This window comes from Ixodes scapularis, unplaced genomic scaffold (assembly GCF_016920785.2).
Source record: "Ixodes scapularis isolate PalLabHiFi unplaced genomic scaffold, ASM1692078v2 PGA_scaffold11__112_contigs__length_91849675, whole genome shotgun sequence".
NCBI lineage: Eukaryota > Metazoa > Arthropoda > Arachnida > Ixodida > Ixodidae > Ixodes > Ixodes scapularis.
The window spans coordinates 79,772,723-79,787,326 of record NW_024609837.1 but is presented as its reverse complement, the minus strand read 5'-3'; the positions used below and the strand labels follow the sequence as shown (position 1 = coordinate 79,787,326).

Below are 14,604 nucleotides of genomic sequence, written 5' to 3'. Positions count from 1 at the left end.
CATCGGATGGCAGGACAAGGTGTACATACAGAAGTCCGCAGTATGCATAGGGTCGAGGGTAGCCTCTGTGCTCAGTAACATCTTCCTAGGCAAGATCCATCGGGATCTGGAACCTTGCTTGGAGAAAAACACCAAGAAAGTGTTTAGGTACGTAGACGATTATTTGGTGTTCGTTGAGAGGGCTAATTTCCATCAGAAGCTTGACGATGTGCTGAAGATCTTAACGAAAAAAGGGCAAGGACTTCGATTCACCTATGAAGCCCCAAAACAGAACCTTATTCAGTTCCTGGATCTCTGCATCAAAGAGGGGGATGATCATGTTTGCATGTGTTACAGTCCCAGAACAGCAAAGGCTCTTCTAAACTTTCAGTCAGCCCACTCTAAACTCGTCAAACAAGGCATCGCATTTCCCTGTCTGAGGACAGCTTTAACAAGCACATGCATCCACAAATTGAGTTCCCGCTTCATTTTTTAAAATTCAACGGCTCAAGGATTCGGGGTATCCCAATTCGGTCATGACTTCAACTTGCGAAAAAATCGTGAAATACCTTAAAACAGATCCAGAGATCGAGCAATGTGACCTCGAGTTGAAAGAGAAAAGGAAAACTTCAGTCATACCATACATCCACCGCCTTTCCCACGGACTCAAGAAAGTCGCCTCGAGATACAATGTGAATGTTGATTTTTCCGCCTGCCACAAGCTCGGCTCTGTGTGCTCCCCAGTCAACAAACGTGCGAGAAATGACGATCCTACATCTCAGCCGCAGCAGCATCAAACACGGAATGCAGTTTGTCGCCTGCATAAAAGGTGTGGTCTATAAGATCCCGTTTTCCTGCGGGCGTGCCTACATAGGACAAACTGGGCGTTGCCTCAAGATAAGACTACGAGAACACCACAGTTCTACGAAAGGAACCGCTCACACACATCTCGCGATGCATTGCCGGGATTGCGGATGCCAACCCTTTTTTAACAACATGACAGTGATGTTCCGACACAACCAAGAACTACCCCGAGAAATGATGGAGACATACTACATAACACAAAACGGATCTCTGTGTGTGAGCCAGCCCACAGTGACTTTGATGAAGAGCGAGATTGGCTTTTCGGATCTCCGATAACTCGGCTGGTATCGTGTTGAGTGAAAGAAGAAGCGCCAGGGCCACGGAGGGGCATGCCTGCCTGAGCCGCAGCAGCATCATATGTATTTTCTTTTCAATAGAATCAGTTGCTAGTTCAGCGCTTGTCCCGTGTTTTCTCCTCTGTCTGTCTTTGTCCTAGTCGCACTGTAAGTTATAATGTTGAGGCTTACTGCTCCCTGCCGTTCCCATATGATGTATCTGAAAAATCAGTTTCCTTAGTACAACCCTGCCGTGCCAGTGTGCGTCGGCGGAGGAAGTTAGGAGGTCAACTTTTGACAAACACCATGCATTATTTTGAGTAGGTTACCTATGCTCATTGCTCAGTGACAACCAAGAAATATGCGAGCACCGAACGAAAGCTGTCCACAGCACGGGGTCTGATTTTCGTCTTGGCGAGAGTGAAGGAGCTAAAAGACTGTTTGCAAATATGTTGCCTGTCAGTGCGAGAAAAAGAAGAGTTTGGGAAGTCATCGCACTGGATTTTCTGTGACCAAAAGGGGGACCGAGCAGAGCACAGATTTAAGATTAATAATTAGTGAAGCATCATCAATCAGGTGCGACTCGTGTTCTCACCGAATGGGCAGTCAAGGCTGACATGACACTCGTGTTCAATCCGCGCTTCACACTGACTCCTTTTAGGTGACATGGAAAATCGGTGCTAAAACCTCAAGTGCGTCTAAATTGTGTTGGTTTCGCCTGCCATGAAGTGTCAATCACCGACGAAAACACAACAAAAAAGACACTGATGTATCGTCTGCTAAGCGAGATTTAAAATGATCTGTGAACGTCTGCTATATCACAAAGGATGCAATAGACCTTTTTTAAAAGCTGCACCTACGTACCCTGGCACCAAAAGACAGTGTGCTGTCGCAAACCAACTGTAGCTGAGGACAGAAAAGGCCGAGCGAGACAAGGAAGGCAAGCGGCAAGGCCATTGCAAGCTGACGAGGCATGTGACAGAGCCTTGCACGAGACATCCTCGCGTCGCCGAAATTCATTTTCTTGCTGCACATAAGCTGACATTCCCTGGTGTGACATATGGCAATACAATTCCTGCCTTTTGTTCTGATTAAAAAGTTTTCTCCAGCAAAAAAGAAAAAAAAGATCAAAAAGGTCTTTGATCGATCCGCTTGCCACAGGATATTCCACAGAGTTCTGACACCTAGCGTCAAAAGTCTGCGATTGTGGTTCGAGCATCAAAAAAATCTGATCAAATTTTGACGCCCAGCGTCAAAATGTCGTGTGAATGAGCCATTAGGGTTAGGAAAAAGACAATATAAAAGATTCACACCTTTAACTGTGATGTGAAGAAAAAAAATTGTTACATACCATATTCTACACAATATCCTCTTGAACCACAGGGCCTGCCACTCCACGAGTCTCCATAGCCGCAACAAGGGGTGGCACACCTGCCGGTAGAAAGCATCAAATTATGAGAAAATTACTGGTTAAACAGTCAACACTGAAATCACAGGCGCTTTGAAGTTACACACATGTGACACCTGGTTTAACATTAAGGAAAATTAAAAGTGCACACGATTAAAGCAAACACTGCACCAAACTTGCTCCTAGACTTCAAACTTTTAATATGAATGGTGGGAAAGCATGAAGCTGTGAAATCCAAGCCTGAAATTCCATGCTGGACATGTGTATACTCACCATAAAAAAAACATTCGTGAAATTATCCGAGCCCTTTAACTTGCACTAGAAATATTGCTCTCCCTTCAGACTGCTTCGCCACCCCAATACCCCTCAAATCTCATTCCCTGACCTTAGTCAGCTCAGTTCAGTGGCTGTCACTTTTATTTTCAAAATTTCTCTCCTAGTCCACATTCAGTATTTTTGTGCATATTTCACTGCTTTTGACAAGGGCACTCACTGTCAACACGCCGCTTCACAAACCGCTCCCAAATCGAGTAAGAATGCTGCTGCCACTCTATATCATACTATGAGTGGCCCCATTTCACCTATGTACAGCTGCAACTTTAAAGAGAAATGCACAAGCTATTCCTGTAAGGAGAACAGCAAATTGAGGCATGAAAATTGACACTGTGTGTAAACATAGAGACAGTCAAACTCCAAACCCAAGCAGGGTCAGCTCTCGCATCACGATTCAGTGCTTTACCATCACAGATATTGCCTACCCTGATTTTGAAAAAGTCTCTCCTGTATCAGCATTCAGTTTAACTAAAAAAACTTACGGAATCACAAAGAATGGTAGCAGCAGTAGTACTCATTTTGGGATATGAAGAAGCTTGTCGACCATTTAACGCAGGGTATTAAAGCAAAGTGTAGATAAAAAAATGTTTTAAACTTTATTTTTTTGCTTTGTATGCATCTTTGTAAGTATGGCCTATGGGCGCCGCCATCTTGCTTGCTGGGGGGTACTTAGGTACACTGTGGGTCGCGCCATAATCTGACTACAACGTCGTCTCAAGGCATCGTAATTAGGTTATGGCGCAGCTCACGCGCTCTCCAGCTAGGAAGATGGCGGCGCCCAGGGGACATACCTGCAAATGTGTATATGTAATCGATCACTAAAGTTATCTTTGGTGCAAATGAACTTCTAAGCAAAAAATCTTTTAGGTTGCGAATTTGCGGCATCGAGCAGTTAGGCCTGGACAAATAGGTTATACTGTTTCACCTTACATCCGGATGCAGAGGACGCTACGTTACAACCTCGACCTCCTGTGCTCTGGCCTCGGCCGCCCTAGCCTCAGCGTCCCCCAGTCAGGTCAATCCTGGTCTCAACCTGCTCCATGCTGGCTTCAGCCTCGGTGGCCCTGCCCTGGCTTCGGCCTCGTTGGCCCAGGCTTTGACCTTATTAGCCCTAGCTTCGGCCCCGGTCTGAGGCTCACTGGCCCTGGTCTCGACATTATTGGCCCAGGTCTCGCCCTCCTTTATCCGGTTCTCCTTGGACCTAGCAGAGGCCTCTTCAGCAGAGGCCAGGGCAGGTACAGCGAAGACAGGTCCTCGAGCTTGTGATGCAACGTCCTCAGGATCCCCAGAAGATGCACGGAGCTATAAACAGAAAATATAAGCAGTAATGATAGATTATCAGAGTTGTACAACGAAGTATAACATTGGAAGTCCTAAGCAACTGCTTCCCAGAAGTGACCTCTGACTGACCCGCAAAGTTGCATTCCCGTTGCCCACCAACTTTTTCTAATGCTGAGGAAAATAACATGATATGTCACCTGCCCTCACAGTGCAAAGGTTACTGAAACAGTATATCTACAGTCTCCAATTACTTCAGCGTTCTGAGAAGCTTGCAGTTTGCATGAATGAATAATTGACAAGTACACTTGAAAAAGCAATAATGACATTGATTAAAATATATCTAACCAAGCACCAAAATGGCAACATTATATAAATCTGATGTGCTCTCCATAAAGCTAACACTTTCTAACAAAAATGTTGTTATACATACCCTGTGACCTTTCAGCTCCTGGCGAAGCTTTTTGAGAAGCTTGTCGTCCACAGTCTTTTTTTTTTTTTCTTGTGGGCTGCTTCTTCTGCAACGAGTGATTTCAATAAAAAAAATCAGCAAGTTTTTGCAAAATTTCGAAAGACGTTGCGAACGTCGCTGTTGAAGCCGCAGGATCACAGCGTGGTTCATGTTCCGAAGTTCCGCAATTATAAGCTGCGCCATTGTAAACTCATTTCCTTGACGTCACACTTCAAGCAGAAGAAGCTCTTGTCGAAAAAATAATCAGCGACGGACTCACCCGGTTTGTGTCCGCCGGAGTATCATCTCGTAGAGTGCGAATCGTCATCATCGGGGAACACCATCTGTGGTTCTTCAGCCCATTTCGACCAAGTTTCCAGTCGCTTCCCGGTCGTTGGATGCCACTCAAGCCGTCCCGCTCACCTTCGATGAAGCAACAGCGAGCGTTATTTCATCGCTCCACCCGGACTGCGCTGCGCCGCCACCGTGTTTATATGCGCCTCCCAGTCCCGCGCACCTCACGGCGCTCGCTGCCGACGACGAGTCAGAGAAGGCGGGAATGGACGCCGTCAAGTCTGGCATCGCGGTCACCGATGCGAAGCCCGGTTGCGACGCTAGGGTCCGTACGAGCTCACGGTGCGCGGCCATGGCTGTGCTTTCTCGTCGAGTCAACGGGAACACTGAACGGCCTCTCCTCGGTGGCGGAAACAATGGACGCGCATCACGGCCCGTGAAGAAGAGTCACGTTCGTCGGCGTGAACGTGGCTGTCGCAGCCACCACTGTTCCGGGAAGGCTCAGCGGTAATCCCACTTCTGAATGCTAAAGTTTTCGAAGTAACATCATCGAACGTTCATAAAAAAAACTGGTTTATTTAAAGACAACAAAAGTGACGGCTGAGCAATCAGGCACCATCTGGATGATTGTATGGGTATGGATACTACTGCAGCACCTTGCAACGCACTTTGTAACGGGCGGTAGCTTGCGCCACCTAGCTTAAGTCTAAAAAGCGATGTATTTGCAAACGTGGTGTCACGCTCACGACTGATAGAAATACCAAGAACTCAAACGCGTCACGACAGCAAAAGACCCCAAATCATTCGAATTTTAACACTGCAATGAAACCACGCGGAGCTCTCAGACGCAGACACGATGGAGCTTGTTTTTTCTGCGTCGACGAAACTCAGGAGCATCGATTTCGCGACCCGGTGCACCACTACACAAACTGTACTGCTTTATAATCCGACTGAGAACTATCGACGACAGAAGATTGCTCGTCGATGTTGGTGGGGCAAATAACACGTAGCACTGATGATTAAACGATGGAATCACAGACGTAGTCGGTCATGCTCGCATATTTGTTGATTGTCACCAAGCAATCACTTTCTTTGTACGCGGTGTTCGGATTCATCCGCCAAGCTCCTGACTTTTGCGGGTTGCGATCTGATATCAGCCTCCCGAAGCTGGTGGATCAAACGGTAGATAGCGTATCTCACTCGCTGTTGCAGGCTGCTCACCGCGTCCGTGTAACCAGAGCGAACTGGAAACGACAACTACTACGCTGAGACTGCAGTGGCTACCTTTCACATTCTTGAAGGTATCAACTGAACGTACCTTTCACAGTTTTTCTTGCGCTCTTGTGAGGGGTAACCACTGCGTCAACGCAACTATTGTTGTCGTTTCCAGGCGGCTCATTTCTTGATCGCCACGCCGGGAAGCTACGCGTCCACAGCGTGTGCGCAACGTATAATGGTCACTACACTCATTCTGGGACGGTGCAATCGCAGACGTAGTCGGTCACGCCTGCCACCAGAACGCTGAGAACTTGATCAGGGGGCTCACGTACAGCACTGAAACGCCACAGCGCTCGAAACAACGCGAGCTGCTGACGCCATTTCATGACACAGACACAGCGACGAAGCCCAATGTTGTCCTCATTTCATGGTGAGCGCAGCTAAGCATACTCGGTGCATGCTCCGATTATCCTTTCAGCGCACTTCCATGGTAAACGTTTCGTTCACTAAAAGAAACCTTAGAGAGGCAACTGATAAGTCGCTGCACGAATACTTACAAGATCCTTCCAGCTTACTTCCATAACGTCCTTCTAGTGCACTAAAAGATACCCAGGGCAGGCTACTAGTAAGACGCTTCGCATGAACTTAGAAGCTACTTAGGTCTTAGCTAGTTTACTAAAAGTATACTCTTACTGTACTTACTTCAAGCATACTAAGAAAGGACACTAATAGTACAAGCCTACTTCTGGCTAGCATCCTTTAAGGACAATTTTAGTATACTTCTTGAGAATGAGTATCTTAAAAGATCGTAAAGTATACTTAAAGTAACCTAGTTTTCGCTAAGGGTAATGCCGCATTCACGCCACAGCTGCTGCGACAACTTCCCTCCCGAGTGCGGCTCCAGTCATGGCGACCACGACTGTGGAGGTTACCTTCGGCCTCAAATAAAACGGGAAAACGTACATCAATAACCGCCACCCGTGCACATACAGGACAGAATGTGCACCACTTACTCCGACTGGAATAAGCTTTCGTCGTCTGCTTTCTGATCTGTATTAAGCGCCGTTCGCCACGCAAGACGCTTGGACAAGTGCCAAGGCCAGCCTGGTGTGACAAAATCCGTCGACTTCAAATTTCCCCAAGACAGGCGCTTCTATGGAAGTCTGACCGAAAAATGACAAACAAGTCTCAAAGTCTGATCCACGGGTTTTCCGTAGTGAGATAGTTAGTTGGCTTGATGGCGTCTATTTTCATCTACTCTAGAGAAAAGGCTATCGCCAAGCCAGTCGTTACTACTGACCTCAATTGCCGCTACGTACTTTACTTGATTAACGACCATTGGTTAATAAGGAATGTTAAATTTTATAGGCGAAACAGTCTTCTGTGCTTGAGCAACTGGTTTAGTGCAAGCCCCGAAGGCTCAGTTTTCTTCCACGCGACACCACTGATTCGTTCGCAGATTTCTATGAGTATGTGTGTTTTAAGGAGTGAAACCTGACGTCCGGAATGAGCGTGTAGTCAAAAAACGACGTGAACGCGCAAGCTACACACGAGGACCAACAAGGTCAGCATCCGCTGCCCCGTCGTGCTGGAGCTAAAATGCGGGAAAAAAGTACACTCCGAAAGAGTGGAAACGAGAATATTTACCAGAGTTGAGCTCTGCACAATACAGCACCAGAGAAATGACAATACATAGACACGTTGGTGACATAGTACTCATAGAGAACACAAAAACATATCTCTGCTTTGGAGACTTGGTCATGTCTCGAAGATGCTTCCCAGAAGGGACGGTGTTACCCAAGGCTGTGTACTTTGACTTTGCAACTGTGTGGTTCTACGGTGCCCTGTCCAGCGTCTGTATCTGCTCGAGACAGATTGATCGCTTCCATCTTCGGCCATGAGAGGTGCTCAAAAGAACAAGGAAGACGAGGACGCAACATTGAGCACGACATCATCAAGTCAGGGAAACTGGCATTTAGTATTGATAAGATAAAAGGACAAAGATGGCACCGAGCGGTCCTAGTCTCTTTTCCTACAGTGGTTAATGATCGATCCTGTAGTAATATATGTTTTTCAGGAAACTTTTGTAGCAATGTTTGTTGTGTACCTGTTTATAAATCTGGAAGCCTCTGATGAATGGGCTAATACGCTCTATTTTATTATTTTTTACTCTTAAAAACCTAATTAATTTTAGATATCTCAAGTGAAGAGAGCATGTGCATGACGCGTCACTTCCAACCGTGAAAGATTTATTTCAAAAACAAGAAACCATAAATCAACCTTAAAAAAGAAACGACGGACGACGTTTTGCTTGGACCTAGAAACTTGGCGTTCCCACTTATGAAGAAGCGAGAGTTTTCGCAAATCGTCGAATACAACTCCGAGAATTAAAAAGAACCATTTTCAACTTCAACACGCAAGAGCGACTAAATTCGAAATGTGTTGAAGCACATAATAATAATCCAATAAACGACAGCCAATCTCCAAAACGCCAAAGTATGCTACTCACACGAAATAAGGTGCCAAAGAGTAGCACCAACTTCAGGGCCGTCACCTATGGGGTGCCGCCATCGTCCAAAACAACGACGCCAAAGACACCGGTGCACACGCCAGGAGTGCTCTCCAGGAGCTCCTCGCAAGACCCGGGTGCGAGGCGAGGGCCATGCCCCTGGTGTCGTTCTGGACGACCGCCAGTCGGCAATGGCTTTCGAGGACGTGCACCAGCACCCAGGTGGCGTTGACGTTGGCCGGGTCGCACGTGTAGTTGCCGGAGTCCGCGGCCTGGACGGCCGGCAGCAGGAGCCGGGACACGGCTGAGCCGTTGTGGCCTTGGCGACCACGACGTGGCCGCCACGCTCGAGGTTCACCAGGCGCTCCTTTTGACCAGGAGACGAACACCGGGGCCTCGGGGCTTCTGCTGATGCTGCACATCAGGTTCAGTGCGGTTCCGGCTTCCACGTGTATGTCCGCTCCTCCCGTGATGCGAACCTTGGGCACTGGGGGGAAGGAGGAGGGGGTGACAAATCCAAATGGACAGCCGGTTTGGAGTCAGTGAACATTATGCAGCATTCCTTGGGAATTTGCAGTGTCTGAGGAATCACTTTCAGGAAGAAGTCGGAAATATAAACTACGTATATAGGGCCTTGATTTAGAACCGGACAAAATAAAACCATAATAATCGCTTGCGATTTACTGGCGCAAATCTGCTGCCCAAACTGGTTTCTCGTGCGCATGAGCGCGTTGACATGTGGCGAGGAGGATAACTTTGGAGTGGTCGGGGAAAGCTTCGAGACAGCTGTCACTTTCGCCAGCTCTTCGTATTTTGTACTGCAAACACGGCCCAAAACCGCTTGACCAAGAAGCAACAGTTGAAGCCACTCTCTTATATAGACACACAAACTACTTCCAGCGAAATAGTTTCCATCTGGCAGATGTCGATAGAACTGCTGCAAGAAGTCAGCGCCAACAAGGGCATTGAAAACAGGTACAGTACCATATTGCGAAAACATTCATTCGGAAGACCGTTATGTCAAGGTGATTTAACTCAATTGATTGTTCGGAGGGATACAAATAAATGTTAGGGGTTTAGCCACTGGATATTTGACTTTTATCTAGATTCATTACGACTAGCGGCGTGATTTATAGTTACGTAGTTAAGCCCGGCGGAAAAAAAAAAGAAAGCAAATTTCAAACTAGTACCATATTGCCTTTTCAACCAGCTCGCCTTTGTAATGGCTCCGTTTTCACTTATGATGAGATACAAACAAGTCATAGTGCACTGACCGACGGCCCTGAGGGTAACCACCTGCCTCGCCAGGAAATCGGAGTTGAGCAAGCACTCGTAGAGGCCCGCGTCCCTCAGCTAGGCGTCCCTCACCTTCAGCGCCCAGCCGTTGGAGCCCAGCACTTGTGCCGTAGATAACCGCTCGTCCGACGTATGCCGGTCGTCCCGTCAGCAGGTGGACGTCGCGCAGGCGTATCCACGAGACCAGCACACGCTCACGTGGCATCATCGATGGGAAGACACATCATCGACGACTGCACTCGGTGAAAGAACATCGTCGGCCAAACACCCTGTCCGGCGAAGAAATTCTCTCACACCAATACCACCCAGTAGACCGGGCCAGCACAATACGTCACCATTAGTGGATTCCTGTACTGCCCCAAGCGGCAAACTTGCCGAGCCTTGAGAGCTTACGTTAGGGTGGTTCTCTAACATCACGATCGGGGTCACGTGGCTGACGGCGCGCGTTTGCAATGCGAGCTGAGTGGAGGTGCCGAAAGCGTTGGTCGGCTCGAAACGCCTCCGCCTTTTCGCCTGCTTCGCTCCTCGTCAAGTGAAAACAGAGCTCATTCGCCCTTGCGACCAATCTCCGCAGCAGGCGGCTGCCATGAAATTGCAAACGTTCCCCATGGTTTGGGATGGAGCATCTCTTAAATCTAGCGGCTCTCTATTGCTAAACCTCGGCAAGAGTACGCAGCAAAGAGGCAGACGCGTGTGTCGTAGTGTTGCCGCGGGATAGCGTCACGCTCGTCGTGAGGCATGACAGGCGTATGACAGATGCGCGCCTCTTCACAAACGGGTGCACAAACTTTCCAGCTTAAAGATCACACGAATAATAAAGCAAAATGAAGATAACTCCGTAAACTTTTGTCACCTGCCAGATCAATCTCTCTTGTTATCCCCCCCTTCCTAGCGTCTATTGTTCCATCTACATTTTTAAGCCCGAATGCAGGTTCTAAACCAGTCTAGACTAGGACAAGTGCGTTTTCGTAAATCCCCTTCATGTTTTGACAGCAGCGCAAGGTGCGTCGATGCAAGAGGCACGTGCAACTTGCAGCCCTTGGGAAGATCATGGTGGCACAACGCACCGATGAGCTAGATTCCAGACGCCATGTTCTTCCCAGATGTGGCGCGCAGCCCGTGCCTCCAGCATTCCCACAACAATGAATGGCGACATTTTTCCCAGGATAAAGGGGCTTTAATGTTTTGTGCACACTAGCTCCATCTGTCATTCTTTATGTTATAATATCCACTTTAAACGAGGCGCCAGCCATACAAAGATACCTTACTGCCGACTTGTGTATTGTTGTTGTTGTTGTTGAAAGCATCTTTATTGCACAAAGGCAGGAGAGAGGGAAGGGGGTTAGGGGTGAAAAGAGATAGAGAAGAAGTAGGAGTTAGCTGTGTGACCCTATTCCAGGACTCCACTTGCTTGCGCCGCCTTGGCCCGCCGGATTAGCAGCTGTTGCTTAACCGGGTCCTCGCTTGCGAGCGCCGTATACCACTCCTCTTCGCTTGCTTCACATTGTGAAGTTTCTTCATTCTTCTCGCAGGCCCACACCATGTGGTATGTGTCTGCCTTTTGCCATCCGCACCACGGGCACGCTGCCGACGCGTATCTGTCGGGGTACCAGGTGTGTAGCTTGTCTGGGGTGAGAAATGTATCCGTCTGTAGCCGTCGAAGGATGTGTTCCCCTTTCTTGCTCAAGGACTTATGCGGTGCTGGAAATTTCTTACGTGCGAGTCGGATGTCCAGTAGACATTTGGAGAACGACCACCGCTCCTCCGTGCCTGAGGCAGGAATAGAGTCCCGGCTCGGAAGAGAATCTCGGGCTGTGGCGTGAGCCACCTCATTTCCTGGATGCCCCATATGGCCTGGAGACCAGATGATCTGAGCCGCCTGCGGGGGGTGTCTTCTCAGTAGCCCGGCCGCCACCTCCCCCACGGAACCCGCGGTGAAGTTGCGAACGGCGCCTTGAGAGTCCGATATTATAGTTGCTTTTGGGTTGCAAGTGATAGCCAGTGCGATGGCCACCTCTTCGGCTTCCGTAGCACAAGACACTCTGAAGGAGGCTTTCGTGACGATCTTCCTCCCGCCTGAGGTAGCCACGGCTGCCGTGGCCACCCCACTAACAGGCCCCGCGGCGTCAACGTAGAGGGTGCCTGGTCGGCTATCCCAGGTCCGAGCGAGGGCCTCGGACCTTGCCATACGCCTTTCCGCGTCCCGTGACGGGTGTTCCTTGGAATTCTGCTTGTTCGAACACCGGCTCGAATATGGTCATCCAGCTTGATCTGGTGTTGTAAAAAGGCGGCGTTCGGGTTCGCCAACTCCAGCTTGTCGAGCAGCCAGCGACCGCTGTCCGTTCCTCCGAGTCTTCTGATTTGCGCTCCAATCTGGGCGTTGGCCAGCTACTCGAAGGTGTTGTGAACTCCCAACTGAAGTAGCCTTTTAGTGGCTGCATATTCCGGCAGTCCCAGGGCATTCTTGTATGCTTTGCGAAGCAGTACGTCGAGCTTCTCTACCTCCTTCTTGGCGAGGTTTAAATGTGGGGGTTCATACATCACCCTCGACACTACAAACGAGTGCACGAGCTGCATGGCCTCCCTTTCTTTAAGTCCGTGGTGCTGGTTGCGAATTCTTCGCAACATGCCGTTGATCTGTACCGTCACCTTTGTGAGCTTGTCAAGCGTACTCTTGTTGTTCCTTCCCTGTGGGATAAGCTGTCCCAGGATTCGCACCTCCTGCGGCTTGGGAACCTCTTGTCCGTCCATCTTGACATTAATGTGAGTTATGAGTCCTTCCCGTGGGTTCCTCAAGACCAGCAACTCCGATTTCTCCGGCGTGCACTGAAGCCCTCGGCTCCGCGCGTACTCTGCCGTAATATCGGCCGCTGCCTGCAGCCTCTCCTCCACTTGACCGTCGCTCCCGGACTTGCACCAGATCGTAATATCATCGGCATATATCGCGTGCTCCACCTTTGGGATATTCTTCAGCTTGTCTGGTAAATTTATCATTGCCAAGTTGAAAAGTAGGGGGGAGAGCACCGCCCCTTGCGGCGTGCCTCGTGACCCCAGTGTTAGGGGGTCCGATCTATAATCCCCCAGTGAGAGAACCACTTCACGTTTCGAAAGAAAACTTCGTATGTAGTTATACGTTCTTTCCCCGCAGTTAATTTGACTAAGTCCTTCTAGTATACTACCATGTGTAACATTATCGAATGCCCCTTTGAGATCAAGCGCAAAAATGTACCTTGTTTGTGCCCGCACCGGGCTCTCGAGTAAGTCCTTATACAGCCACAACAACACATCTTGCGTCGACATGTGCGGGCGGACTCCAAACTGTGTATGAGCCAGTAACGAATTGTCCTCAATGTGCTTGGTTAGTCTCGCATTGATTATCCGTTCAAACACCTTTCCCAGGGATGATGCTAAAACATTGGTCTGAGGTTCCCCAGACTTAAAGGGAAGCTGAAACACTTCTTGAAAAAAACGAGCTAGAGGTGAATTCTGGCGTATTTTTATCCCGTGAATCTGAATATCACTTTTGTTTTCCCCGAAGATGCAACTAAAAGCGAGAAAAAGCGAAAAAACATTCGACCAGTCGTGACGTCATACTAGGATCTTCGGGCCTCCAAGCGCGTGTCGCTCGTGTGTTCAGCGCGTGCAACGGCAAGCTTGCCATTCCCCGCACTGACACCAGTCGTGACGTCACTTTCTGACCTTTCTGAAAATAGCAAGAGTGCGCGTGCATAGCTTTGACAGGCGCTGAAGATGCGCGAGAGCAGATATTCCGAATGCTCCTAGTGTGACGTCACGCCCCGGGAAGGAGGGGCTTCGGCGGTACTTTAAAAATTAATTTCTGAAGCCTCCGTGCACCAAATTGAAAAATAATCTTGATATTCCTGATCCTGGAGGTAGAATGAAGGCCATTGAAATGCTTTTCTCAAATAGAGAACCGCTTCAGTTTCCCTTTAAGTCTTTTCGTGGTTTTGGAATAAATCGTACCTCAGCTTTAATTCCAGCTCTCCGGGGTGGTACCCGTCCTCCAATATTCCTCGTTGAAGTGGCGCACAAGCTCCCGCAACGATCCTTCGTCCAGATTGTATAACTGCCTCGCTGTGATCCTGTCCACCCCAGGCGCCGAATTCTTCTTCTTCGCCGCCAGTGCAGCCTCGAGTTCCCCCAGCGTTATTGGCCTATCGAGCACCTTGTTCAGTTTTCCCTTATAGTCTGGTTGGTCAACCGGGTGTCCCGGCACAGGTATTTCCTAGCCAGACGCTCCATAATTTCGTCGCCTTCAGCCCCCTCCTTATGCATGAGGTAAGTGATCTTTTTCTGTGCCACCGTTCTTGTACCCTCCAGATCCCCCAGGGCCCGAAGAAGTTTCCAGGTTTGTGCGAGACCTAAGCTGCCTTGCATCCCGTCACACAGAGAGTACCAGTTTTGCCTTGAAAGTCGCAATGCATAATCCTCCGCCTCCTCATTCAGTTCCGCAATCTTCTTTTGCAGCTTTCTGTTGCCTCTCTGTCTTTTCCACCTCTTCGTTAATGACCTTCGCGCCTCCCACAGGTGCAGCAGATGTGAGTCCACTTCCGGGTTTTTCTCAGTTGTGTCCACCACCGTTGTATACCGCTCGAGGCTTTGGACTAATTCCGCTGTCCATTCCTCGATATTTTCAATGGTCGCACCGCTTCGCCCTCTTTGCTGGCGCCACTTGTCC

The 14,604-nt window shown here is 48.9% G+C and overlaps 1 pseudogene; it reads right to left on the bottom strand.

Annotated features, from left to right (window-relative positions):
- Nucleotides 1–8,650: 8,650 nt before the first annotated feature.
- Nucleotides 8,651–14,604, bottom strand: part of LOC115331426 — a 92,675-nt pseudogene continuing 86,721 nt past the window's right edge.